Source organism: Symphalangus syndactylus, chromosome 15 (assembly GCF_028878055.3).
Source record: "Symphalangus syndactylus isolate Jambi chromosome 15, NHGRI_mSymSyn1-v2.1_pri, whole genome shotgun sequence".
NCBI classification, from domain to species: domain Eukaryota; kingdom Metazoa; phylum Chordata; class Mammalia; order Primates; family Hylobatidae; genus Symphalangus; species Symphalangus syndactylus.
This window is the reverse complement of record NC_072437.2, coordinates 26,240,185-26,267,101: the sequence shown is the minus strand read 5'-3', so window position 1 is coordinate 26,267,101 and position 26,917 is coordinate 26,240,185. Positions and strand designations below refer to the sequence as shown.

Here is a 26,917-nt window from a genome sequence, read left to right as displayed (position 1 = left end):
AAAGTCGTAAGACTCATTCTTTGAATAAACTGTTTAGATTTGCCGTCAGGCATGAACACCTGGCTAATATTCATTTGGAACTCTGAGTTCTAGAAGTGTTCTCATTCTTCATATAACCCATCTAGAAGCCTTAACCAAAGAAGAATCATAGTAATAACACCAGAAAATTAAAGTCAAGCAAACCCTATAAACAGTTCTAATATATTTGTGCACATGCTATGTTCCCCAGCATTGCTGTAAATTTGTCCTCTTTGCTGATTAAATGATGCAAAAATTTAGAGCTCCTCTTTTAATCATCAACGCCATTTCCTTTCTTATCCCATCAGAACTGGGTGATTTAACCTGAGCCTTTTGGGTTTTCTTTTTTTAAATATTAGCCTGTATTGTCCCCCCAACAATGTGAATTTGCTTCCTGCTCAATATGTCTATTACTGACTAATGATGCTTTAAAATTCTTCCTCCTGTGGATTGATTCAGATCCAACTAACTTTTACTAAATTCATAGAATACAGCGACAGTGCTTGGCTTTCTTAGGTGTGAAATTTCAGTTAATCCCAAGTATAATTCTGTGAGGTGGGAGATATCGTCCGAATTTATAGGAAAAGAATCTGAGGCTCAGAGAAGGTCCCTGATTTGCTGAGGCCACACATGTTTTCAGTGACAGTAATAGAGCTGGGCATACACCTGCATTGTTTGATTCAAAGCCAGTCATCTTGGCTTTTCACCAGCCAATGGGCCGTTCACTGTCCAGATGTGGCTGTATTACCTCGGTGATGGTCAGTTTCATATGAGACCAAGCTAACATTAACATCAGAGGGTACTATCACATTTGGGATTAAGTTAAAAGAGAAATCAGAGGGTAAATTTGTTGAGGGTTTTTTTTTCTTTTTTCTTTTCTTTTTTTTTTTTTGGGGGGAAAGAGCTTGCTCTGTTGCCCAGACTGGAGTGCAGTGGTACAATCTTGGCTGACTGCCTCCTCCACCTCCCAGGCTCAAGAGATTCTTATGCTTCAGCCTCCTGAGTAGTTGGGATCATAGGCAAGCGCCACCAAGCTCAGCTAATTTTTTTGTATTTTTAGTAGAGACGGGATTTCACTATGTTCTCCAGGCTGGTCTTGAACTCCTGGCCTCAAGTGATCCTCTCACCTCATCTCCCAAAGTGCTGGGATTACAGGCGTGAGCCACCACGCCCTGCCGATTGAGGAGATTGTCAGCGAAACCCCAAACAAGATGCAGAGAAAATGGAGACACGGGTAAAAGGAGTGCAGGATACCCGTCTTGGGTTCCTGGGGCAGGGAGATTTGGCAGGAATAGGATTGGAAATAAAGAAAGAAACATATAACCCCTAGTCATCATTCTGCTGCGTTGAGCCTCCCCGGAATGTTGCCCAGGTAGGCCCTTGTTGCTTATGTATGATTTGGACCTCCCTTCTACCCACACAGTCCTGTGAAGCTTCACATCTGCTGGCCTGGGCCTACACACATAAGCCCATCTCTCCCAGTTCCCCTGTGTTAATCCACCCTTGCATTCCAGAAGCTGAACTCCAAGTTGAAGATCAATACTTTGTGCCCTGTAACCCAGATCGTCTAGATTTATATTCGTATCTTCTTTTATAGCTGGACCACCCTGGGAAATTTACTTATATTTGCTGAAATCGGTTTTTCATCTATAATATGGATACAAAAAGTAGTACCTAACTCATAGGGTTATTGTTTGTTTTGTTTGTTTGTTTTTATGAGACAGAGTCTCACCCTGTCACCCAGGCTACAGTGCAGTGGTGTGCTATCTCAGCTCACTGCAACCTCTGCCTCCCGGGTTCAAGGGATTCTCCTGCCTCAGCCTCCTGAGTAGCTGGGATTACAGGTGCCCGCCACCACACCTGGCTAATTTTTGTATTTTCAGTAGAGATGGGGTTTCACCATATTGGCCACGCTCATCTTGAACTCCTGACCTTGTGATACGCCCGCCTTGGCCTCCCAAAGTGCTGGGATTACAGGCGTGAGTCACCGTGCCCAGTCTCATAGGATTATTGTTTATGTGACAGTGTTTATTACAATTCCTGGAACATAGATGTTTAATGAGAAGAAGCTATTATGGCAAGATAATTTATCAAAATATTAAATTCAGTTGTTCCTATATCTCCACCCTACCTCTCCAACTGCAAATAAAATAAATGGATAGCTAGATTGCAATTTCTTTTTTTTTTGAGACGGTCTCCCTCTGTCACCCAGGCTGGAGTGCAGTGGTGCGATTTCGGCTCACTGCAACCTCTGCTTCCCGGGTTCAAGCAATTGTCCTGCCTCAGCCTCCCCAGTAGCTGGGATTACAGGCGTGTGCCACCATGCCTGGCTAATTTTTTGTATTTTTAGTAGAGACAGGGTTTCACCATCTTGGCCATGGCTGGTTTCAAACTCTTGACCTCAAGTGATCTGCCTGCCTTGGCCTCCCAAAGTGCCAGGATTACAGGCATGAGCCACCAGGCCTGGCCGCAATTTCTTAATTCCGGAATTTTGGCACCAGAAAAAGGGAGGAGGAAGAGGTGAGTGGAAACCAGAACATACCAAAATCCCCACACAAGCATTCCAAACATCTAGAGCCGTGGCTCCCAAATGGGGGTGATTCGCACCCCAGGAGACATTTGGCAATGCTTGGAGGCATTTCTGATTGTCACTACTGTGGGGAGGGTGCTGCTGGTATCTAGTAGGTACCGATCAGGGATGCTGCTAAATATCTAATAATGCACAGGACAGCCCCTCAAATGTCAGTAGCACTGAAGTTGAGACACCCTGATCTAGGGCCTTGAGGCTAACTTGCGTGGCTGACAGGTGAGAAACTTGAATAGAATGTGAGATTGAAGTTGTAAGTGAACAGAGCTGAGCCTTATGAACTGAAAAAAACATGGAATCACTTTGAGAATTCATTAAGGGAAAGAGGATAACATAGACAAGTTTGGGGATAACAAAGATCATAGGCAGCATTTAGGGGGAAAAAACACTTTATGTATTTACCCCAAAGTGCACAAATCTTAGTATTGTAGCTGTTGATGAAATTATTTTGGTTGGGTGCGGTGGCTCACACCTGTAATTCCTACACTTTGGAAGGTCAAAGCAGAAAGATGGCTTGAGACCGGGAGTTCGAGACCAGCCTGGGCAACATAGCGAGACCCCCATCTCTAAAAATAAAAATTAATTCAAATTTATAAAGAAATTATTTTATTAGACAGGGTTACTTTCCTTTTGCATCTTTTTTTTTCAGTAAAAACTCTGTATATATTTCTTGTGCTGCTTTTCTGCAGGATATAAAAGAAGTCATTGGTGCCCATGATTTTATCCAGAATGTATGGTGGCAATAACAATCAGGAAGGGAAAGTGGACCTTCTCTTTCCTTTGACACCCTTGGAAAATCCGAGTTGCAATTTGCTATGTTCTACATACAAGACAAGGCAACAGGCCTCCTTGGAAAAACGGATTCTCGTGGCTGATGTCAGACACTGGAACCCCCCAGCAGTGGGCTCAAGAGCCCTAGAATCAATTCAGACTTAAATCTGCTCAGCTTGTCAAGTGCACCCATTGGGCATCCCAACCCAAGTGTTGCCAAACAGAGTGGGATGACCACGGACCATGGACCCTTAAAAAGACTGTTTACATTCTGTTTCATTACACATGTTCACTCCAAATGCTCCCCTAAATATTTTTAAAATGAAAAAACTGATAGGTATATTCCTTTATTATTTATTTATTTATTTTTGAGACAGAGCCTCTCTCTGTCGCCGAGACTGGAGTGCAGTGGTGCGATCTCAGCTCATTGTAACCTCCGCTTCCCGGGCTGAAGGGATTCTCATATGTCAGCCTCCCGAGTAGCTGGGACTACAGGCACATGCCACAGGTCTGGCTAATTTTTTGCATTTGTAGTAGAGATGGGGTTTTACCATGTTGGGCAGGCTGATCTCAAACTCCTGGCCACACGTGATCCACCCACCTCGGCCTCCCAAAGCGCTGGGATTACAGGCTGAGCCACCATGCCCGGCCTAGCTATATTCTTTGAAACATATTTATTCCTAATATATAAACACCTTGTGTTTTTTTTCCTCTTTCAGAATTTCTGTTCATGGCTAACTCTGATTTATCTAAGTTTTAAACTGTTAGACAAACTCTTATCTAATTTTTGATTTTTTTACTTATTTTATTTTGTTTTATCGAGGTGGAGTCTTGCTCTCTTGCCCAGGCTGGAGTGCAGTGGCGTCATCTGGGCTCACTGCAACCTCTGCCTTCTGGGTTCAAGCGATTCTCCTGCCTCAGTCTCCCGAGTAGCTGGGATACAGGCGTGTGCCACCACGCCTGGCTTTTTATTTTTTTTTTCTGAGATGGGTCTCACTCTGGCGCCCAGGCTGGAGTGAAATGGTGTGATCTCGGCTCACTGCAACCTCCGCCTCCCAGGTTCAAGTGATTCTCCTGCCTCAGCCTCCCAAGTAGTTGGGATTACAGGAGCCCACCACCAGACCTGGCTAATTTTTGTATTTTTAGTAGAGATGGGTTTTGCCATGTTGGTCAGGCTGGTCTAGAACTCCTGACCTCAGATGACCCTCCTGCCTTGGCCTCCCAAAGTGCCGGGATTACAGGCATGAGCCATCTTGCCCGGCCTGCCTTTTTTTTTTTTTTTTTTTTAATAGGGAAGGGGTTTCACCCTGTTGGCCAGGCTGGTCTTGGACTCCTGGCTTCAAGTGATCTGCTCACCTTGGCCTTCCAAAGTGCTGAAATTACAGGCGTGAGCCACCATGCCTGCTTTTTTACTTTTGAAATGTTTGTTAGATATTCACCTTTCCATACCATCGTCAGTTAATTGAATCTTTAACAGAAATGCCATCTCTGCATCCTCATGCATCATTTTCTTGCATTGTCTCTAATAATACAATACGGCCGGTTGAAATCCTTAATGCAAGCGCAGATTTGGCACTCATGTTATGTTTTCATGGTGCTCTGCCAAACTCCGGGGTAAGCATTGATCTACTAGAGCGTCAAGGAGCCTGAGATTAAGTCCTGACATCATGTTTTGGCAATAACATATTTTTGGCAAGGCATCAAATACCTCTATGCTTCAATCTCATGCCTGTAAAACAGGGGTCATCATTCCAACCCTGCTTATATAAAGGGAGATTCATGTGCTGAGCCTTGAGGGATGGGACACCTTCTAAATGTGATGGTAGAGAAATGGCATCCTGGGGGAGAGAACAGCACGTGCGAAGAGGAGAGACTGTACAGGAACACTAAGTAGTATACATTTTACTGAAATGTATAATGAAAGAGGAATGACAGGCCAGGCATGGTAGCTCATACCTGTAATCCCAGCACTTTGGGAGGCAGAGGTGAGTGGATCACCTGAGGTCAGGAGTTCAAGACCAGCTTGGCCAACATGGTGAAATCCCATCTGTATTAAAAATAGAAAAATTAGCCAGGTATGGTGGTGGGCACCTGTAATCCCAGCTACTTGGGAGGCTGAGGCAGGAGAATCACTTGAACCTGGGAGGCGGAGGTTGCAGTAAGCCAAGATTGCACCATAGCACTCCAGCCTGGGTGACAGACTGAGACTGTGTCTAAAAAAAAAAAAAAAAAAAGATAAAAGAAAGAGGAATGACAACAAAGACCGGGAAAGTGGGCTGAAACTAGATTTTTAAAGCAGTTGAATGACATGCTAAAACATTTCTGCTGGACAGGCCAACTCCCTTCCTTTAAAAAATAAAAGTTGGCATGATGCGGTGGCTCATGCCTGTAATCAAAACACTTTGGGAGGCCAAGATGGGAGGATCACAAGGTCAGGAGTTCGAGACCAGTCTGCCCAACATGATGAAACTCTGTCTCTACTGCAAAAATACAAAAATTAGCCGAGCATGGTGGCGTGCGCCTGTAATCCCAGCTACTAGGGAGGCTGAGCCAGGAGAATTACTTGAACCCCGGAGGCAGAGGTTGCAGTCAGCCGAGACTCCGTCTCAAAAATAAATAAATAAATAAATAAAATAAAAATAAAATAAAAAAATTTATAGAGACAGGGTCTCACTACGTTACCCAGGCCAGTCTTGAACTCCTGAGCTCAAGTAATGCTCCTGCCTCAGCCTCCCAAAGTGCTAGGATTACGGGCGTGAGCTTCCACGATCAGCCCCAATTCCCTTCCTAGAAGCCTCAAAGTACTGCCAAGAGTCCCTTCTGAGTGGGTCTTTACACACGGATGGCCATCCAGATGGACCACCACCTAGCCAGACAATGGGGGGACCTGACGCATCATCCTTTATGGGGTGGCCAGTAGTCTATGGGTACAGTGGCCTGAAGGCTCTTCCTCATAGGGCCCCTTATGTTAAGTGATTGCTGGTGGGACCATTTGTTCTCTTTCAGTGGACATATGTTGAGTCCTTCAGTAGAATCAGTAAAAATAGAGAGGAGGTGAATAACTAAGAAGCGGTAGGTACCTGTTGATGGGTGTAACAGCTCAACTGCTGGCTCAACTGTGCTACAATCTGAACGATCTTCTGCTTCTCGATTACCCATGAGGGCTACCTCTGCGGGGGTTTTTTGTTTGTTTTTTCTTTTTCTTTTGTTTGAGACAGAGTCTCAGGCTGGAGTGCAGTGGCGTGATCTCCACTTACTGCAACCTCGGCCTCCGGGGCGATTCACCTGCCTCAACCTTCTGAGTAGCTGGGAGTACAGGTGCACACCACCAGGCACAACTATTTTTTTTTTTTTTTTTTTTTAGTAGAAGCGAGGTTTCACCATATTGGCCAGGCTGGTCTCAAACTCCTGACCTCAGGTGATCCACCCACTATGGCCTCTCAAAGTGCTGGGATTACAGGTGTGAGCCACCACACCTGGGCGCTTTTTTAATTTGTGGTAACAGCTGTGTTCTGAAAGACACCCCGCCCCCCGTGAGCAAAGACATATAAAGTGAGAGGTGCAGCCAGTGACCACGAGGCATTTATGTTGCCTGAATGTATCCAGCTGTTATACAGAGCAAGCCTCACTTCTTCCTATTAGCAGAATCCTTTTCTACACCACCTGAGCTCAATGTTGAATTTCAACCTTCATCTTATCCTTGAGTTATTGTTGGAGTTTCAGCTTTTCAAGACCTTCATAATCCTTGGTTTTCCTCTCAAGTAAAGAAAAAAAGCAGCATTTTAATTTTTTTAAACAGAGGGGTTTCACTATGTTGCCCAGGCTGATCTTGAATTCCTGGGCTCAAGCAATCCTCCCACCTTGGCCTCCCAAAATGCTGGGATTGTAGCCATAAGACACTGTGCCCGGTTGTTTAAGTTTTCTTCAATTTTTTTTTTTTTTGAGACATAGTCTCGCTCTGTCGCCCAGGCTGGAGTGCAATGGTGATCTTGGCTCACTGCAACCTCTGCCTTCTGGGTTCAAGCCATTTTCCTGTGCCTTTATTATTTACGATAACTTTTTTTTTTTTTTTTTTTTGAGACAAGGTCTCTGTCACCCAAGCTGGAATGCAGTGGCACGATCATGGCTTACTGCAGCCTCAACCTCCCAGGCATCAATCCTCCCACCTCAGCCTCCTGAGTAGCTGGGACCACAGGCATGCATCAGCATGTCCAGCTAGCTTTTGTATTTTTAGTAGAGCGCCTAGGCTAGTTTTGAACTCCTGAGCTCAATGAATCCAGCCGCCTCGGCCTTCCAAAGAACTGGGATTACAGGCTTGAGCCACTGCGCCCAGCCTATTTATAGTAATTTTTAAGTGGCCTAGGTCAGTGCCTCACAATCTTTAACAATCACATGAATCACGTGGGAGTCTTGTTGAAATGCTGATTCCACATTAGGTGCAGTGGCTCACATCTGTAATCTCAGCACTTTGGGAGGCTGAGGTGGGCAGATCACTTGAGGTCAGGAGTTCCAGACAAGCCTGGCCAACGTGATGAAACCCCGTCTCTACTAAAAATACAAAAATTAGCCAGGTATGGTGGTACATGCCCGTGATCCCAGCTACTTGAGAGGCTGAGGCAGGAGAATTGCTCGAACCTGGGAGACGGAGGTTGCAGTGAGCTGAGATTGTGCCACTGCATTCCAGCCTGGGCAACAGAGCAAGACTCCATCTCAAAAAAAAAAAAAAAAAAATGCTGATTCCAATTCAGTAGGACTGGGGTGGGCCTGAGAATCTGCATTTCTTACACCACCCAGATGGTGATGGTACTGCTGGCTTACAGACCAAATGGGGTATAGAGCATTTTATCTACCTGTAATCATTAATAAACTGATTTTAAAAAAACTCCAAAAATTAAAACAACAGCTATTGATGTTTTCCTCTTACTGCTAGGATCTTATGTTGCTTACAATATATTAAATATTCTGTCTGTTTGTGGTTATCAGTCTTCTTGTCTAGATTAATAGTACTTATTAGCACAGGAATCGGTGCTAAATCTCTAAAGCTGATTTAGATCTCCATGGCAATTTCGTAGCTTTGCCACCCTCACTGCTGGGTAGGCTAGCAAAACTCCAGAATAAATACACCTTCCAGGCAATTTTTTTGGATCAGTTCCTCCACTTCCAACCTGGCGGACCCAACGGCTGATGTTCAGATTGTGCTTATACACACATAGTGCCGAGCAGGGCACTGAAGACCCGGGTGGGCTAAATCCTGCTTGGCAGCTTCCTGTGATGTGTGTGTGGTTGTGTTAGAGGATTTGATTTTTTCCCCTTCAGCAGTTTTGATGGGATCTTCTGCTTCCTTGCACAGTTTCTGAAGTTCCCAAGCCTGTTGTTTGACCCAGTGTGTCTCACACTCATCCGCATCATGCCTGTTGTCTTCTTTGGTGGCAATGGGAATGCCCTGGTGTCAGAATCTTGTGCCCCTGACATAAACAGCATGGTATCATTTTTGCGTCCCTGCAATCCCTTTGTTCCACTGTTCCACTGTTGCCCTTCTTTTTTTTTTTTTTTTTTTTGAGATGGAGTCTCACTCTGTCACCCAGGCTGGAGTGCAGTGGCATGATCTCGGCTCACTGCAACCTCTGCCTCCTGGGTTCAAGCAATCCTCCTGCCTCAGCCTCCCAAGTAGCTAGGATTACAGGTTTGCATCACCATGCCCAGCTAATTTTTGTATTTTTAGTAGAGAGGGGGTTTCACCATGTTGGCCAGGCTGGTCTCAAACTCCTGACCTCAGGTGATCCGCCAACCTCGGCCTCCCAAAGTGCTGGGATTACAGGCGTGAGCCACCATGCCCAACATTTTTTTTTTTTTTTTTAGTCACTTGGCGTGGAACACATAGGAGGCCACACAAAGTGCTGAAAAGAATGAAAGAATGGAATTCTGGGATTTTAGTCTGGAGGGCAATGGTGCTTGCATAAACTTTGGAATTAACAAGAATACCCAGCTGACCAAGTTTTCCTCCATGGAAGAGAAGATGAAAACCTTCCCAAACTGGACAACGGCAAAGGTTTGGGGCATACAGGCAGAAAGTTATATATAGTTGGGATCTCCGTCATCTGAATTGTCAATAACTCCAAACTTAGTGGCTGAGGGCCCTTCAAGTACAGCTCTTGCCTCACCTCCCAATAGAAGCCAGGTGAGTTTCATAGACCTACTTATTCCTTAAGTCTGAGTCTTAAAGAATCAGGTTCTTGAACTGCTCAAAGGCAAGATTCTTGAAGGAAACTCATCATCCTGGAGACCCACACTTGCACCAAACCAAAGAGCTGATAGCATGAGAGCATGTTCCCTTTCAGACCCCCCACACTACTGATCTGTGCCCCAAGGAGTGCCCCACCACCATGATCTAGACATGAGACTTGCATGAATTGCTGGAGGAAAGGAGACAGATTTCATAGCGAGACCCTTCATGGGAATGAGCCTTCCCTAGTAGGAGGCTTACCCAAGGGAGATGGGTAGAGATTCCACATGAAAGGAGCTGAAGGGGGGCCCTGAATTTGAAAACAAGGGCAAAAGGAAAGATGTTGGGAATAGAAAGTACCCATGGAGGAAACTTTTTGTGAAAGGCCCAACTCTTTAAGTGATTTCTCTCTTGGAACTTGGGAAAGGACAAGTTGTCAAAAACTTTAGGCATTTCCCTCCTGCATTGCCCTTTTGAATTTATCCCAACTCATATAATCTTTAGTTTTTTTTTTAATTGAGATAGGGTCTCACTATGTGGCCCAGGCTGGTCATGAATATCCCAACTCTTGAGTTAACTACATTAGAATATCCCAGGCTATGTCCAGTCTGCTGTTGCTATTTGCTATTTCAGGAAAGCTGATAGGAAAGAATGTGAAGTCGGAAGGACAACCAGCCTCCTCCCACCCTGCAGCATCCCCTCCATTGGCCTGGTAGGAAGGCAGCATCATCTTCTCAAGTGCACTATGACTCAGCAATATGGGTCTTGACCAACAGTCCTGTGAGGGATGACAGAGTGGGGGGTGAAGGGAAAATTCCATACAATATCTAGGAGCTCTCCTTAGAGGTCAACTCAAAGACTCCAGTAAGAATGAATGAGGTTGGCTGGGTGCGGTGGCTCACGCCTGTAATCCCAGCACTTTGGGAGGCTGAGGTGGGCGAATCATGAGGTCAGGAGATTGAGACCATCCTGGCTAACACGGTGAAACCCCATCTCTACTAAAAATACAAAAAATTAGCCGGGTGTGGTGGTGGGCACCTGTAATCCCAGCTACTCGGGAGGCTGAGGCAGGAGAATTGCTTGAACCCGGGAGGTGGAGCTTGCAGTGAGCCAAGATGGCACCACTGCACTCCAACCTGGGCGACAGAGTGAGACTGTCTCAAAAAAAAAAAAGAATGAATGGGGTTGGCCAGGTGCCGTGGCTCACCCCTGTAATCCCAGCACTTTGGGAGGCCGAAGTGGGCAGATCATCTGAGGTCAGGAGTTCGAGACCAGCCTGGCCAACATGGTGAAACCCTGTCTCTACTAAAAATGCAAAAATTAGCTGGGTGTGGTGGCCGGCGCCTGAGGTAAGAGGAGCTACTCAGGAGGCTGAGGTAGGAGAATTGGATGGAAGTTGCAGTGAGCTGAGATTTCATCACTGCACTCCAGCCTGAGCGACAGAGACTCCATCTCAAAATAAATAAATAAATAAATAAATAAATAAATAAATAAAACAAGAATGAATAAGGCACCTGTTACTACATAGCAATCCACCCTAAGACACAGGTGATTAAAAACAGTCATTGTTTACTTATTTATTTTTTAGCACAATTGTGAAGGTTGATCGGGTAGTTCTGCCACTAGCCTCACATGGATTCACTCCTATAGCTGCAGAAACCTGAGGGCTCAGCAAGAGCTGGGAGTCCACAGTGGTCTCACTCACGTGTGCAGGCTTCAGGTAGGACAGCTGGAAGAGCTGAGATGGCCTTTCTTCCCAGGCTACTTCACAGCGTGGTGGTCAGGGAGAGATTCGGTGACGCAGTAAGCTTTGAGCTGAGGTCTTCTGAGGGGTTCAAAGGCTGTTGTAAGTAGGCAAAAGGGGAGAGGCTGGTAAGAACGAGGGAACTTATTTACAAGAAGGAATCGCATGAGTTGAGAACTCATGAGGTAGGAAGAAGTATGATGGTTTCTAGAAATAAAGGAATAGTCAGTTTGGCTACTACACACAAGAAAAGAGGGAGCATGGAGGATGGATCATGCAGGTTCTAGGAACTATGGATTTTTTGTTTTAATTCTCATACTAATGTTACCAGAAAGGGGTCCCAATCCAGATCCCAAGGGAGGGTTCTTGGATCTCGCACAAGAAGGAATTCAAGGCAAAACCTCAGTAGAGATTAACTCAACAGTATCTGGGTAGATAGAGTGAAGTGAAAGGAAGTTTATTAAGAAAGAAAAGGAATGAAGAATGGCTACTCCTTAGGCAGAGCAGCCCCAAGGGCTGCTGGTTGGCTATTTTTATGGTCAGTTCTTGATTATATCCTAAACAAGGTGGGGATTATTCATTCATAAGTTTTCTGGGAAAGGGATGGACAATTTCTGGAAACAAGGGTTCTCCCCTTTCAGATTATATAGGGTAACTTCCTGATGTTGTCATGGCATTTGTAAACTGCCAGGGCGCTGGTGGGAGTGTTTTTTAGCACGTAAATCTATTATAATTAGTGTATAATGAGCAGTGAGGATGACCAGAGGTCACTTTTGTCACTATCTTGGATTTGGTGGGTTTTGGCTGGCTTCTTTACTGCATCTTTTATCAGCAAGGTCTTTGTGACCTGTACTTTGTGCCAACCTCCTATCTCATCCTGTGACTAAGAATGCCTAACCTGGCAATGCACCCCAGTAGGTGTCAGCCTTATTTTACCCAGCCCCATTCAAGATGAAGTTGCTCTGGTTCAAACACCTCTGGCACTAAGAATAATAGGAAACCACTGAGAGGTTTTTTGTTTGTTTGTTTTAATACAGATGGTATTTTGCCATGTTGCTCAGACTGGTCTCAAATTCCTGGGCTCAAGCAATCTGCTCACCTCAGCCTCCCAAAGTGCTGGGATTATAGGCATGAGCCATGGTGTCCAGCCTGAAAGGTTTTAAGTGTGGGGAAGTTTAAACTTTCCCTCTGAAGGCTCAAACAAACTGACAATAGGCAGCTAACAAGAAAAAAGGCATACAAATTTATTAACGTGCCCGTGAACACAAGAGACTCAAAGAAGGGCCGGGTAGTTGAGGCTTAAATAGCACCCTTTTCATAAGGGAAAGGGAGATGGAGGACATAGGTGATTGTGAGGGAATAATGAATGAGCCCAAAGAACAGAAAATGTCCTGGGACAAGGTTTTCTGAGCTCTGAGGGAGGTTTTGGAAAGGCGAGGGGTGGAACTTCACTGAGAACAAAGGTTGTCTTATTATGTAGATTAAGTCTCGCAGATAATGTCTTAGAGCTGCCCTCAGGAGAATAGATGAAGTCTGTTGGATATGGTGATGGTGATGACTTTTAGTCTTTTCTCTGGTGGTTAATCATTCCTGCCTATTTGATGAGTTTCCTAGGGAGGGGTTTTTTATTTATTTTTATTTTTTATTTTTACTTTTTTTGAGATGGAGTTTTGCTCTTCTTGGCCAGGCTGGAGTGCTGTGGCATGTCTTGGCCCACTGCAACCTCCGCCTCCCAGGTTCAAGCAATTCTCATGCCTCAGCCTCCTGAGTAGCTGGGATTACAGGTGTTCACCACTATGCCTGGCTAATTTTTGTATTTTTAGTAGAGATGGGGTTTCACCATGTTGGCCAGACTGGTCTCAAGTTCCTGATCTCAGGTGATCCGCCTGCCTGTCCTCCCTTAGTGCTGGGATTACAGGTGTGAGCCACTGATAATTGCATTTCTTTTGGAAGAAGCTTTCCTCAGTGTGATACGGTAACTTCCAGGGAGAGCTCCTCCCTGCACCAGGGGGAGAGAAACAAGAGGTTAGAGAGGCCTTGATTCTGAGCAACTTCTAAGGCCCTTGGATTTCCATTCATTTAAAAATGCTCAGCATGCCCAAGTATCATACTTTGGGGTATCATTCTCTGTACCCTAACATAAGCAATAGAGTGACATGATCTGACTTGCCCTTTCAGGAAACATCATGGTTCTATACATGAGGCATTGCAGGGGAACTAGAAGCAGAGCTTCTCAACCTCAGCACTACTGACATTCGGGGTTAGGTAATGCTTTACTGTGTGAGGTTGTCCTGCACATTGCAGCGTGTTTACCAGCATTTCTGGCCTCTACTCAGTAGATGGCATTTGCACCTCTCCCCACTTAGTTGTGACAACCAAAAATGTGTCCAGGCTGGGCATAGTGGTTCACGCCAGTAATCCCAACACTTTGGGAGGCCATCAGAGGAAGATCACTTGACCCCAAAAGTTCCAGACCAGCCTGGACAACATACAGAGATCCTATCTCTACAAAAAGTAAAACAACCAAAAACCAAAAAACATTAGCCAGGCGTGGTGGTGCATGCCTATAGTCCTAGCTACTCAGGAGGCTGAGGTGAGAGGATCGCTTAAGCCTAGTAGGTCAAGGCTGCAGGTGCCATGATCATGCCACTGCACTCCTGCCTGGGTGACAGAGTGAGACCCCGTCTCTGAAAAAAATGAAAAAAGAAAAAAAATGTGTCCAGACATTGGACTTGTCCCCAGGGGGGCCAAATTACCCCTGTTTGGGAACTATTGTGCTAGAGTGAATACAGGGCTTCTTTCTCACTATCACAGTCATCCAGGAGAGAAATAATGATTACTTGGACTTGAGTGGCCAAGGTGGAGTTGGGGATGAGCAGATGGGATTTCAGAGACAAGGTGATGAACTCAACGGTATCTGGGTGGACAGAGCCATCACGGCAGCCCTGTCCTCAACTCTCCTCTCTACTTTCTTCCTTCCACATTCTACCTGCTCTGAAAAAAGAATCCAGTCTAATTTGTGTTGAGAAATACTCATAGTCAGATGGCAAAAAGGATAACACGAGGAAGAGAGCTCATTTCCACCCTTCTGCCGTTGGTTGATACAATGTGCATGGAGGGTTAAAGTCTGACCAAAGAATTGATTGAAGATCAGCGAGGCAGTGCGTTTCCAGGTTTATGTTTGAAAAAGGGAAGTCTAGATATGTGAATAGCAAACCCTGAGAGGTAACAACAGCGGAGGGAGGGTTCTGGAATGAAGTTATATGAGAGACTGCCAACAAACCTGGACCAATGAGGGCTGCAATTGTCCAGCCTCCCAACCCTCAGCCTGCCTGTCTGCAGAGGCCAGCTTGTTCTCTTTCATTTCAGCAGTGCCCCCATCTCCTTGGTTTTTACACAAAGAATAATAATTCCCTATCCCTTGCCTGCCTGTAAGGAAGCATTGTGAGGAATGGTGAATTCCCAGCCCTAAAACACTTGGAATTCATTCAACAAAACATCCTGCCTTTATTTCATTACCTATAGAGTGCAGTTTTCTGTAAGAAAGGAAAGGTTGCATTTTTCGCTCCTATGAAGGAAAAATAGAAGCCATAGCCCCTTTCAAATCAAAGTTTTGTTCTTGAGTCAAAGGCACTCCTGAGGCTCCTGCCAAGTCCAGTGAAAAGGCTTTGTTTGATTCTCTAAAGCTATCAGGGTTCATAAAGGTCATCATTTCATTCATGCTGGGTTTGAGGACAGTGTTCTTTCTCTGCTTTTGACAAGCAGCTGGAATTGAAGGCCAAGTTTTCATTTTGTTGCTACCTGGCCCTCTTTCCTTTTTTTCTGACTTAATGTATATCTAATCACCCAGAAGGTAGTCGGTCATGTTATGATCTATTTTACTTAAAAAGTGTCATAATTATATAAGTTCATGGCAATGTAAGCGTATCAAAACTCATAGAAAAATGACAAAAAACTGAAATCGAATTCCTTTCTTCAGGGTCAAAAGGCTGCTACCTTTCCATGGGCCTTCTAATTTCTCCCCTGGACAGAGGCAGCCATGAATCATCATCACAAACCAGCCAGAACACAGTCAGAACACAGTCAGAACACAGTCAGCCCCACTGTCACTTAAGAGTGAGCAGAAGGCTCCTTTATACAGGAAATTCCAGTTAAGAAACGTAGAGGTGGAGCTGGGGACACGCAAATGGGATTAAGAGACAAGGAGATGAACTCAAAAGTATCTGGAAAGAAACTTAAAACCCCTCGTGGCAAATACCACCATAATAATAGTTGCAGGCCGCTGGGTGTGGTGGCTTATGCCTATAATCCCAGCACTTTGGGAGGACAAGGCAGGAGGATCACTTGAGCTCAGGAGTTCCAGACAAGCCTGGACAACACGGTGAAAACTCATCTCTACAAAAATTAGCCAGGCATGGTAGCATATGTCTATAGTCTCAACTACTTAGGGGGCTGAGATTAGCCATGATTGTACCACTGCACTCCAGCCTGGGCAACAGAGTGAGACCCTGTCTCAAAATAATAAAAATAATAATAGTTGCTAGCAAGAGTAAATGGTAAAATTATTAGTAAGCAAAAGCACGAAGGCAAACAGGACATTGGCATGGACTCAAAGTATCATCCGATAAGACTCTTCCTAAATTCAAAGGGGAAATAGTAAATTTACAGTGGAGAAATCTGTGATGGAGTTAACATCACCAGTATTGAAACATATCTACATCTGGCCGGGCGCAGTGGCTCATGCCTGTATTCCCAGCACTTTGGGAGGCAGAGGCGGGCGGATCACGAGGTCAGGAGATCGAGACCATCCTGGCTAACACAGTGAAACCCCGTCTCTACTAAAAATACAAAAAATTAGCCGGGCGTGGTGGCGGGCGCCTGTAGTTCCAGCTACTCAGGAGGCTGAGGCAGGAGAATGGCCTGAACCCGGGAGGCGGAGCTTGCAGTGAGCCGAGATTGTGCCACTGCACTCCAGCCTGGGCGACAGAGTGAGACTCTGTTTCAAAAAAAAAAAAAACATATCTACATCATGTATCTCTTAATATGATATACTGACAAGGACACAATATCATGTCTGTGGTATTCTGGCCAAAAACTCATAACCTTGAATTTTTTTTTTTTTTTTTTGAGACTGTTTCATTTCTTGTTGCCCAGGCTGGAGTGCAGGGGTGTGATCTTGGCTCACTGCAACCTCCACCTCCCAGTTTCAAGTGATTCTCCTGCCTCAGCCTCCCAAGTAGCTGGGACTACAGGTGCCTGCCACCACACCCGGCTAATTTTTTTGTATTTTTAGTAGAGACGGGATTTCACTATGTTAGCCAGGATGGTCTCGATCTCCTGACCTCGTGATCCGCCCACCTTGGCCTCCCAAAGTGCTGGGATTACAGGCATGAGCCACCACGCCCGGCCAGCACCCAGGTTCTTGTCCGGCATCCAGGAAGAATCAGGTCACACAAACAGATTGAAGGGTAGTGTATGCGGAGTATTTTATTTGACGACGGAAGTGGCTGTCAGCAGGATAGGAGTTGGAAAGGGGATGGTGCAGGAAGGTGATCTTTCCCTGAAGCTGCACCATCTGAGGTTAGCGGTGTCTATCCATAGTCTCCAAGGCTCAGTTGGTTCTCTGCTTGCCACTCAGCTGCTTGTGTTGCTCTGCCAGCTGAAGTCTTTTTATGGGCACAGGATAGGGGCGTGGCAGGCCAAAAAGTAAACATTTGTATAGAAAAATAAGGGTCAGCTCTTTTCACTTAGGGCTGCAGTTCCAGGCTTAAGGGTGGGGTTTAGCCAGGAGCCCAGCTATTCCATATCAAAAGGTCAAACCAAGCACTTGGATCTCTCAAGTCGGCTGCTTGGCCCTCTTCCAAGGGTAATTTACTTCCTTTTGTTCCTGCTCTAAAACTTTTTAATAGAACTTCACTCCTGCTCTGAAACTTGCCTCAGTCTCTCACTCTGCCTTATGCCACTCAGATGAATTCTTTCCTCTGAAGGGGCAAAAATCGAGTTGCTGCAGACCCGTATGCCACAGACCCGCTGCTAACACTGGGCTCAAGTTATCCTACTGCCTCCCAAAGTGCTGGGATTACAGGTATTGCAACTGCCCAGTGGGTTCACCTTGCCCAATGCCTAGATAGAGTCAATTTATCAGTACAGGGGAATTGCAATATAGAAAGAGTAATCACATAGAGCCGACTGGATGGGAGACCAGAGTTTATAATTACTCAAATCAGCCTCCCCGAGCATTTGGGGACTGGAGTTTTTAAAGATAATTTGCTGGGTAGGGGCCAGTGAGTTGAGATTTGCTGATCGCTTGAGTTGGAGATAAAATCATAGGGAGTCAAAACTGTCCTCTTGTGCTGAGTCAGTTTCTGGGTGGGGGCCACAAGACCAAATGAGCTAGTTTCTTGATCTGGGTGATGTCAGCTGATCCAACAAGTGCAGGGTCTGCAAAATATCTCAAGCACTGATCTTAGGTTTTACAATAGTGATGTTATCCCCAGGAGCAATTTGGGGAGGGTCAGAATCTTGTAGCCTTTGGCTACATAACTCCTAAACCATAATTTCTAATCTTTTGGCTAATTTGTTAGTCCTACAAAGGCCAAACTGGTCCGTAGGCAAGAAGGGGCTTTGTTTCAGGAACGGGCTGTTATCTCTTTGTTTCAAACTATGAACTAAGTTTCCCCGTAAGTTTGTTCAGCCTACGCGCAAGAATGAACAAGGACAGCTTAGAGGTTAGAAGCAAGATGGAGTTGATTAGGTCAGATCTCTTTCACTGTCTCAGTTATGATTTTGCAATGGCAGTTTCAGCGTGAGCCACCAAGCCCAGCCTAGACTCTTTCTTTACTGCAATGCTGAGGTCCCAGTGAATTCATTTTTTCTGTGCAGTCGGCAGGAAGAATCCATTCGGCGATTACACAAAGGAAACCCTCACTAGACCAACAGAGCAAAATCTAATTCCTCCAGTCGTGGAAAATTAGGAAAGACCCCTAAGTGTCAGGATCTGCCCTTAGGGAGGTTCAAAGACCTGCCTCCTCTGTGACTGCCTTTCCACCACCTCTCTCTGTTTTTGTCCTGGTAACACCAAGGACAACCCCAGGAGTGCCTTGGAGACTTTACAAGAAGGCAACTTAAAGGATGATGAAAAAGAAAGAGAGCTGGCCCACATTTTGCCTGGGTGATTATGGAGGGCTTTATGAAATCATTGATTGTAATAAGGGTCCTAGAGAAAGTGACCACATTGGGTCCCACCAGTGGGGTGGGGGTGAGGATGTTGTTGGGGCCCAGGACATACCATCCCAAAATACCCAAAATATTCCTCTTTGGCATATTATTAGCCTGCTTGGCTTGTTGTCTTTTTTTTTTTTTTAGAAACTGCAGACAAATGAGCAGCTCTGAAAACCTGCCCTTTCGTAAAGGAAATTTATACCTATGAAGGAAATTTTCATTAGTAAATGTGCCTGTACCAGGAAGAAAGCTGTTCCAGGCAACTTTTGTCACCTGAAAGACTTTTATCTGCCTAACAAGGCAAACTTCATTTACCATACATTTCCCCTCCTGCCCTCCCATAATTTGTCACCTCTGCCCAACTCCCATCAGAAGCCTCAGGCCACTGTTCCTCTTTGTAGCTCAGGATGTTATATAAGCTTCAGTCATCTAGCCCTACAGTCATTTTTGTGGGGTTCCCATGCAAGTACGTGTAATAAAATGACTTTTCTTTTTTATTTGTTTTTTGAGGCAGGCTCTCACTTTGTTACCCAGGCAGTAGTGCAATGGTGCAATCACAGCTCATTGCAGCCTTGATCTTCTGGGCTCAAGCGATCCTACCTCTTTTTTTTTTTTTTTAAGAGATGAGGTCTCATTATGTTGCCTAGCTTGGTCTTGAACTCCCGAGCTCAAGCTGTTTTTCCCACCTTGGCCTCTAAATGCTGGAATTATAGGCATAAGCCACCGTGCCCAGCTAAAATATTTTTTCTCCTGTTAATCTGTCTCATGTCAATTTAATTTGTAGCCCAGTCAAAAGTCCTAGGAAGGTGGATGAAAGCCATTTTTCCCTCTCCCCTGCCAGTATGGTGAGAGGAGAGGTTGACCTGGGCCTGAAGGGTCCCCAGGAAGGGCAGAGAACACAGTGGAAGACACTGATCACTAACCCCAGATCTAAAGCATTGAGGGACAAAGGCCATTGCTTTGTTTCCTGCGCAGGGTACTGCACTGGAAGTTTGTCCTCTTTTTTTTTTTGAGACAGGGTCTTACTCTGTTGTCCAGACCAGAGTGCATGGAGTGTAGTGATACGATCATAGCTCACTGCAGTCTTGACCTCCTGGGCTCAGGCAATCCTCCTCCCTCAGTCTCCCAAGTAGCTGGGGCTACAGGCGCGTGCCACCACATCTGGCTGTTTTTTTTATTTTTGTAGAGATGGGGTCTCACTATATTCCCCAAGATGGTCTTAAACTCCTAGGCTCAAGCAAACTTCCTGCTTTGGCCTCTCAAAGTGCTGGGTTTACAGGTAAGAGAGCCATCGTGCCTGGCCCAAGGGAAGTTTGCCCTTTTGTGAGGGAGGATCTAGGTACACAAGCTTTGTCTGCATGAAGACAGGGATTTGGAACGTAGCATAGTAGGATGGTATAATGCACATGGCGTGCTGGCCCAGTCATTTGTACCTCTGTTTATGTCCTAGAGGGTAGCATTGACCTGAAAGGAAAGCACTGCATTTCTTCAAAGCATGGGCAGCAACTCTGGACTGAGTGTCTAAGGTATTGTTACTGGTAAGGGGGTCCCAATCCAGGCCCCACTGGAAGATTCTTGGATGTCGCACAAGAAAGAATTCAAGGCAAGGCCATAGTAAAGTGAAATAATGCAGCAAAGGAGTGAAAGAATAGCTACTCCATAGACAGAATAGGGTGTTCCTGAAAGTAAGAGGAGGAATGCACCCACCCTGGGTGCAATGCTTGTTTACATATAACAAACAAATCATGGGGAGCTGTACTGACTACAAGGGTTCATGATAAAGGATTAATCTTTGTAATTACCACCTTTGGGAAGAATCGATATTATTATCTTTAAACTTACTCTTGGACTAGGAATGCTTTTGTTCTTGAGACATGGGGACATCAGGACATTTCTGGGTCTGTTAAGTCCTGTGTCTGTTTAGTAAACATTAATTTGTTTCCTTAACCATAAACAGCTTGTGACTAAGAATGCCTAACCTTCTGGGAATACAGCCCAGCATGTCCCAGCCTTGTTTTTCTCAGCCCCTATTCAAGATAGAGTCACTCTGGCTGAAGCGCTTCTGACAGTATTAATAGGAGGGTGCCTCCCCCCATCCCTGTGTGAGTTTTTCCTAAAGCTGAGCTGGAAGGACAACAAACACAGTTTCCACCTCAAGTGGCAAGATACCATCACAACACCCCTGAGAGATACATACTGTCAGCAGGTGACTACTTGACTACAGTTAAACCACTTCTGCAAAATTTATAACAGTGAGAAAATTATGACAGCAAAAGGGATCTGACCTGACTCACTCCATCTTGCTTCTTCTTCTTTTTTTCTTCCTTTTTTTTTTTTTTTTTTTTTTCTGGAGACAGAATTTTGCTCTTATTACCCAGGCTGGAGTGCAATGGCGCGATCTTGGCTCACCGCAACCTCTGCCTTCCAGGTTCAATCGATTCTCCTGCCTCAGCCTCTCGAGTAGCTGGGATTACAGGAATGCGCCATCACGCCTGGCTAAATTTTGTATTTTTAGTAGAGACAGGGTTTCCGTGTGTTGGTCAGGCTGGTCTCAAACTCCCCACCTCAGGTGATCCGCCTGTCTCAGCCTCCCAAAGTGCTGGGATTACAGGCGTGAGCTACTGTACCCGGCCTTTTTTTTTTTTTTTTTTTTTTGAGACAGAGTCTTGCTCTGTCACCCAAGCTGGAGTGTAACGGCACAATCTTGGCCCACCACAACCTCCACCTCCCAGATTCAAGCAATCCTCCTGCCTCAGCCTCCCAAGAAGCACCTGCCACCACGCCCAGATAATTTTTGTATTTTTAGTAGAAACAGGGTTTCACCATGTTGGTCAGGCTGGTCTCAAACTCCTGACCTCAGATGATCCACCCGCCTTGGCCTCCCAAAGTGCTGGGATTACAGGCATGAGACACCACACCCGGCCTCCATCTTGCTTCTAACCTCCAAGCTGCCCTCGTTCATTCCTGGGTGTAGGCCAAATTAACTTTAGGAGGAACTTAGTTTACAGTTTAACTTTGAAACAAATACTGACACAGAAGGTAGAAAGAAATTATTTGGGCAAATAGTGAGGGCGACAGAGTCCTCGGCAGAACTTCTCTTCTAACAAAAGCAGCCCCCACATCATTTCTTTTCTAACAAAGAGCAGCCTGAAAACTCAAGCTGCAGACATAGATAAGGAAGCTAGAAGCTTGTGTGGGCAAATGCCAGCAACTGTGCCAACAGAAAAGGGCTACCTGGGGGCCAGGCATGTCCAACATTAAGGCTCCATCTTCCCTTTTTTTGTTACCACATGTGCAGCAATAGAGAAAAGGGCAACATGGCACAGCTCAGGCAGAGAACCTGCCTGCATAAAAAAGATTAGGGTGGGGATACAAGAAATTCACGCCCTATGCAAATAGCATAACCAGGTTTTTGTGCCCTGTGTAAATCAGGCACCACCTCCTCACCAGCTTATCTATAAACCCCCCTGCATTTCACAATGGATTTAGCAACCCATTTTTCCAGGACCCCTCTCTGCAGCAGAGAGCTCTTCTCTTTCTTTTTCTTTTTAAACTTCTGCTCTTAACCTCACCTTTTTTCTACCCATGTCCTTGTTCTCCATGACCGTGGGACAACAAACCTTGGGTATTACTACAGACAACAAGGCCATTTCAATATGATAACAGCCCTTTCCCAAAGCAAACCCCTTTCTTGCCTGGGGACCAGACTGCCTTTGTAGGACTAACAAATTAGCCACAAGATTAGAAATTATAGTTTAGGGGTTGCCCAGGTGCAGTGGCTCACATCTGTAATCCCAGCACTTTGGGAGGCCGAGGCAGGTGGATCACAAGGTCAGGAGATGGAGATCATCCTGGCCAACATGGTGCAACCCCGTCTCTCCTAAAAATACAAAAATTAGCCAAGCGTGGTGGCACGCACCCGTAGTCCCAGCTACTTGGGAGGCTGAGGCAGGAGAATTGCTTGAACCTGGGAGACGGAGGTTGCAGTGAGCTGATATCATGCCACTGCACTCCAGCTTGGGCAACAGAGCAAGACTCCATCTCAAAAAAAAAAAATTATAATTTAGGAGTCATGCAGCCCCAGGGGCCACAAGATTCCAAACTTCCCCCATTGCTCCTAGGGATAACATCACTACTGTAAAGTCTAAGATCAGTGCTTGAGATATTTTGCTGACCTTGAATTCTGATGCACCGACACCATCCAGTCCCGTAATCTGGCTCAACCAGTTCTGCCATCCCACCCAGGGACAGAAGACAGCAATAAGTACCTACTTTGACCCCCTATAACTTTATCTCCGACCTGACCAATCAGCACTCCCCACTCCCTGTCCAAATTATCGTTTAAAAACTCCAGTCTCATAGGAAATGGATGGCTCAGTATTATAAAAATTAAAAAATGAGAAATGAAGAAAATTTTAATCATTTAAATAAACTTAAAAAGTATGACTGGGCACGGTGGCTCATGTCTGTAATCCCAGCACTTTGGGAGGCTAAGATGGGCAGATCGCGAGGTCAGGAGTTTGAGACCATCCTGGCTAACACAACTACTAAAAATACAAAAAAATTAGTCAGCGTGGTGGTGGGCGCCTGTAGTCCCAGCTACTCAGGAGGCTGAGGCAGGAGAATTGCTTGAACCCGGGAGGCGGAGGTTGCAGTTAGCCGAGATTGCACCACTGCACTCCAGCCTGGGCAACAGAGCAAGACTCCATCTCAGAAAAAAATAAAATAAAATAAATTAAAAAAACAAAAACCCCAGTCTCCGAATTTTGGAGGAGACTGATTTGAGTAATAAAACTCCAGTCTCCTGTTTAGCTGGCTCTGCATGAATTAAACTTTTTCTCTATTGCAGTAGCCCTGTCTTGATAAATTGGCTCTATCTGGGCTATAGGCAAGGAGAACCTGTTGAACAGTTACAACCGGAGGAGAGCCAAGGCTACTCATGAGCACAGGTGATGCTGTTCAGGAACAGCTTTGGAAACTCGGAGGACAGATGGATTTCATTGACGTTACAGATGGAAGCTGGGCAAGGGACTCATAGGTGGTCTCCCATGAGTCCCTGGCCCATGGAGACCACTAGTGGGTCTCCCTGACCTTACTTCACCCCTAAGCTAATATGGCTGGACAAACAGATTCCTTGGCTAAGTGAGCCTTGGGTTCCCAGCTCCATTTCCCCTTTCTCAGTTTCATTATCTGTCTCTACAACAGCACCCAGAGTTCAATGACAGCAGGGACCCCAGCTTTTGCTACTGGAGGAACAGCTCACGGAAGTGTGCAAGAGAACATATTTTCTTTTCTTTTTGAGATGGAGTCTCGCTCTGCCACCCAGGCTGGAGTGCAATGGCGCAACCTCGGCTCACTGCAACATCTGCCTCCCAGGTTCAAGTGATTCTCCTACCTCAGCCTTCTGAGTAGCTGGGATTACAGGTGCCCAGCTAATTTTTGTATTTTTAGTACAGACAGGGTTTCACCATTTGGTCAGGCTGGTCTTGAACTCCTGACCTCGTGATCCACCCGCCTTGGCCTCCCAAAATGCTGGGATTACAGGCATGAGCCACTGCGCCTGGCACAAGGGAACATACTTCTAGAGCAGATCCTGGCCTCAGGCTTTTGATTACCCCCAAACTACAGGATACTTATTGGAATCCCAACTGTGAGGACAAGAACATGTGGTTATCTTGCTAGAAGATGCAACTATCGTTTTTTTAAATTTAATTTTTTTGAGACAGGGTCTTGCTCTGTTGCCCAGGCAGGAGTGCAGTGGCATGAACACAACTCACTGCAGCCTCGACTTCCTGGGCTCAAGTGATCCTCCTGCCTTAGTCTTGCCACCTCAACCTGTGTAGTTGGGATCACAGGCACAAGCCGCCATGCCTGGCTAACTTTTTGATTTTTTTGTAGAGATGGGGTCTCACTTTGTTGCCCAGGCTGCTCTCAGCCTGAGCTCAAGCAATCCTCCCACCTTGGCCTCCCAGAGTGCTGGGGTTATAGGTATGAGCCATTGTGTCCAACCTAAAGACTATGATTTCTATAGGACGTCAGAATTTACATAATGAGGAGAATGTTGGACATTCACTTTGGCATTATAGGCATCTCAAACCCCTGAACTTGTTTTCCTATCACTAATTGGAGGCCATTCTGTTTTTTTTTTTTGTTTTGTTTTTGTAGAAAAAGAGTCTCACTATGTTGCTCAAGCTAGTCTGTAATTCCAGGCCTCCCAAATTGGTGAGATTACAGATATGAACCACCACACCCAGCCAGGAGGCCATTCTTGACAACCCTCCCTTTATTTTTCTTTCTAGCTGAGATTCTAAAGTAGTCATCTTTGACACATACCTTTCCCTTCCCTAATTTAGTCAAGCAAATATTCTGTTTATTTCCCCTTTGCAAATCTTTTTATTTTTATTGATTTTTAAAAATAATTTTTAATTAATTTTATTTTTATAGAGATGGGGTCTCGCTATATTGCCCAGGCTGGTTTCAAACTCCTGGACTCAAGCAATCCTCCCCCTTCGGCCTCCCAAAATTCTAGGATCACAGGCGTGAGCCACTGTGCCCTGACTCTCTTTGCAAATCTTTTCAACTTCGATGTTAAAACTAGACGAAAACATAAGATTCAGTTCCTGTGATCAAGTTGTAACTGAGTTCTGAGCAACATGTAAAGATGGAATGAATAGTCTGTGTGTGGTAGCACACACTTGCAGTCCCAGGTACTCAAGAGGCTGAAGTGGGAGGATCATTTGAGCCCAGGAGCTGGAGACTAGCCTGGGCAATATAGCAAGTCCCCATCTCTTAAACAAAACAAAACAAAACAAAACAGAAAACCCGTATGGTTTTGGTAAAATAAACTGCAAGTGTGTTGGTTGAAAGGTTTTCATTTGTGCTTGGCTTGATTTTATGTATTTATTCATTCATTCATTTATTAATCCTCACTAAAAGTCATCTTTACTAATTTAGCTCTGCAATTCCATTCTTAGAACCTCCCATGAAGCTCAAAGGAAGATATAGTAAGAGGTGAGGATGTTGGAAGTGGACGGGTAGTTCTCAACTTGGGGCCCCAGTTTTGCTCTAAGGCAAAAAACACAGGCCCTAGCAAAGAAAAAAGTCACTGTGCCTGGGAACGATTGATCAGATGGTAAAGGAGGCCCTCAAGAGTGGTCGAATCAGTATATTCAGAAGGCAGTGTTAGAGCCGGCCTCACGAACCAGGGCATTTCTTTTTTTGGCATCCAAGTCCTTTTGAATTTCTTCAAGTTCTTTTTTTTTTTTTTTTTTTTTCTTTTTTGAGACAGAGTTTCGCTCTTGTCACCCAGACTGGGGTGCAATGGCGCAATGTCAGTTCACCGCAACCTCTGCCTCCTGGGTTCAAGCAATTATCCTGCCTCAGCCTCCCAAGTAGCTGGGATTATAGGCATGCACCAACCATGCCTGGCTAATTTTGTATTTTTAGTAGAGACGGGGTTTCTCCATGTGGGTCAGGCTGGTCTCAAACTCCCAACCTCAGGCAATCCCCTAGCCTCGGCCTCCCAAAGTGCTGGGATTACAGGTGTGAGCCACTGCACCCAGCCAGCGCTACCAGTCATTCTTAAGGAAGTACTCTTCCAAAACTGTAACTGCCCAATGGGTTCACCCTGCCCACTGCCTACATTACCAGTGGAAGGTATCCAAGTTACCCTGAGTTACTAGCAGTGTATCATATGGGTCTGCAGCAACTTCAATTCTTGGCTCCTCAGAAGAAAGAATTTGACTGAGAGGAATAAAACAGAAAAAGAGACCAAGGCAAGTTTCAGAGCAGGAGTGGAAGTTTATTTCAAAAGGCTTTAGAACAGGAAAGATGGCCGGGTACGGTGGCTCACGCTTGTAATCCCAGCACTTTGGGAGGCCGAGGCGGGCGGATCACGAGGTCAGGAGATCGAGACCACGGTGAAACCCCGTCTCTACTAAAAATACAAAAAAATTAGCCGGGCGTGGTGGCGGGCGCCTGTAGTCCCAGCTACTCCGAGAGGCTGAGGCAGGAGAATGGCGTGAACCCGGGAGGCGGAGCTTGCAGTGAGCCGAGATTGCGCCACTGCACTCCAGCCTGGGCGACAGAGCGAGACTCCATCTCGAAAAAAAAAAAAAAAAAAAATTTAGAACAGGAAAGAAAGGAAAGTTTACTTGGAAGAGATCCAAGACACGCCTGAAGGTCAAAAAGAGCATTTAACATTAATCCCAGGACTTCACAGGCTCACCTCTTTCCCATGGTTCTTCCCTTAGTGGGCACTCCCCGCTTGCACAGCGCTCCCTTTACCCTGGGGAATTGAGCATGCCCAGTGCGTTTAGGAGGATGTACTCATGCCATCTGAGGCTGTCTTCCC

At 45.5% G+C, this 26,917-nt stretch overlaps 1 protein-coding gene across 1 annotated transcript in view; it reads right to left on the bottom strand.

The window, feature by feature from the left end:
• ABCC4 (ATP binding cassette subfamily C member 4 (PEL blood group)) overlaps window positions 1-26,917 on the bottom strand; it is a 393,134-nt gene that overhangs the window by 329,629 nt on the left and 36,588 nt on the right. Inside the window, exon 2 of the mRNA XM_055244268.2 lies at window positions 11,305-11,440. The gene's annotated coding sequence lies outside the window, so the exon portion shown is untranslated. The remainder of the gene's footprint in view (window positions 1-11,304; window positions 11,441-26,917) is intronic.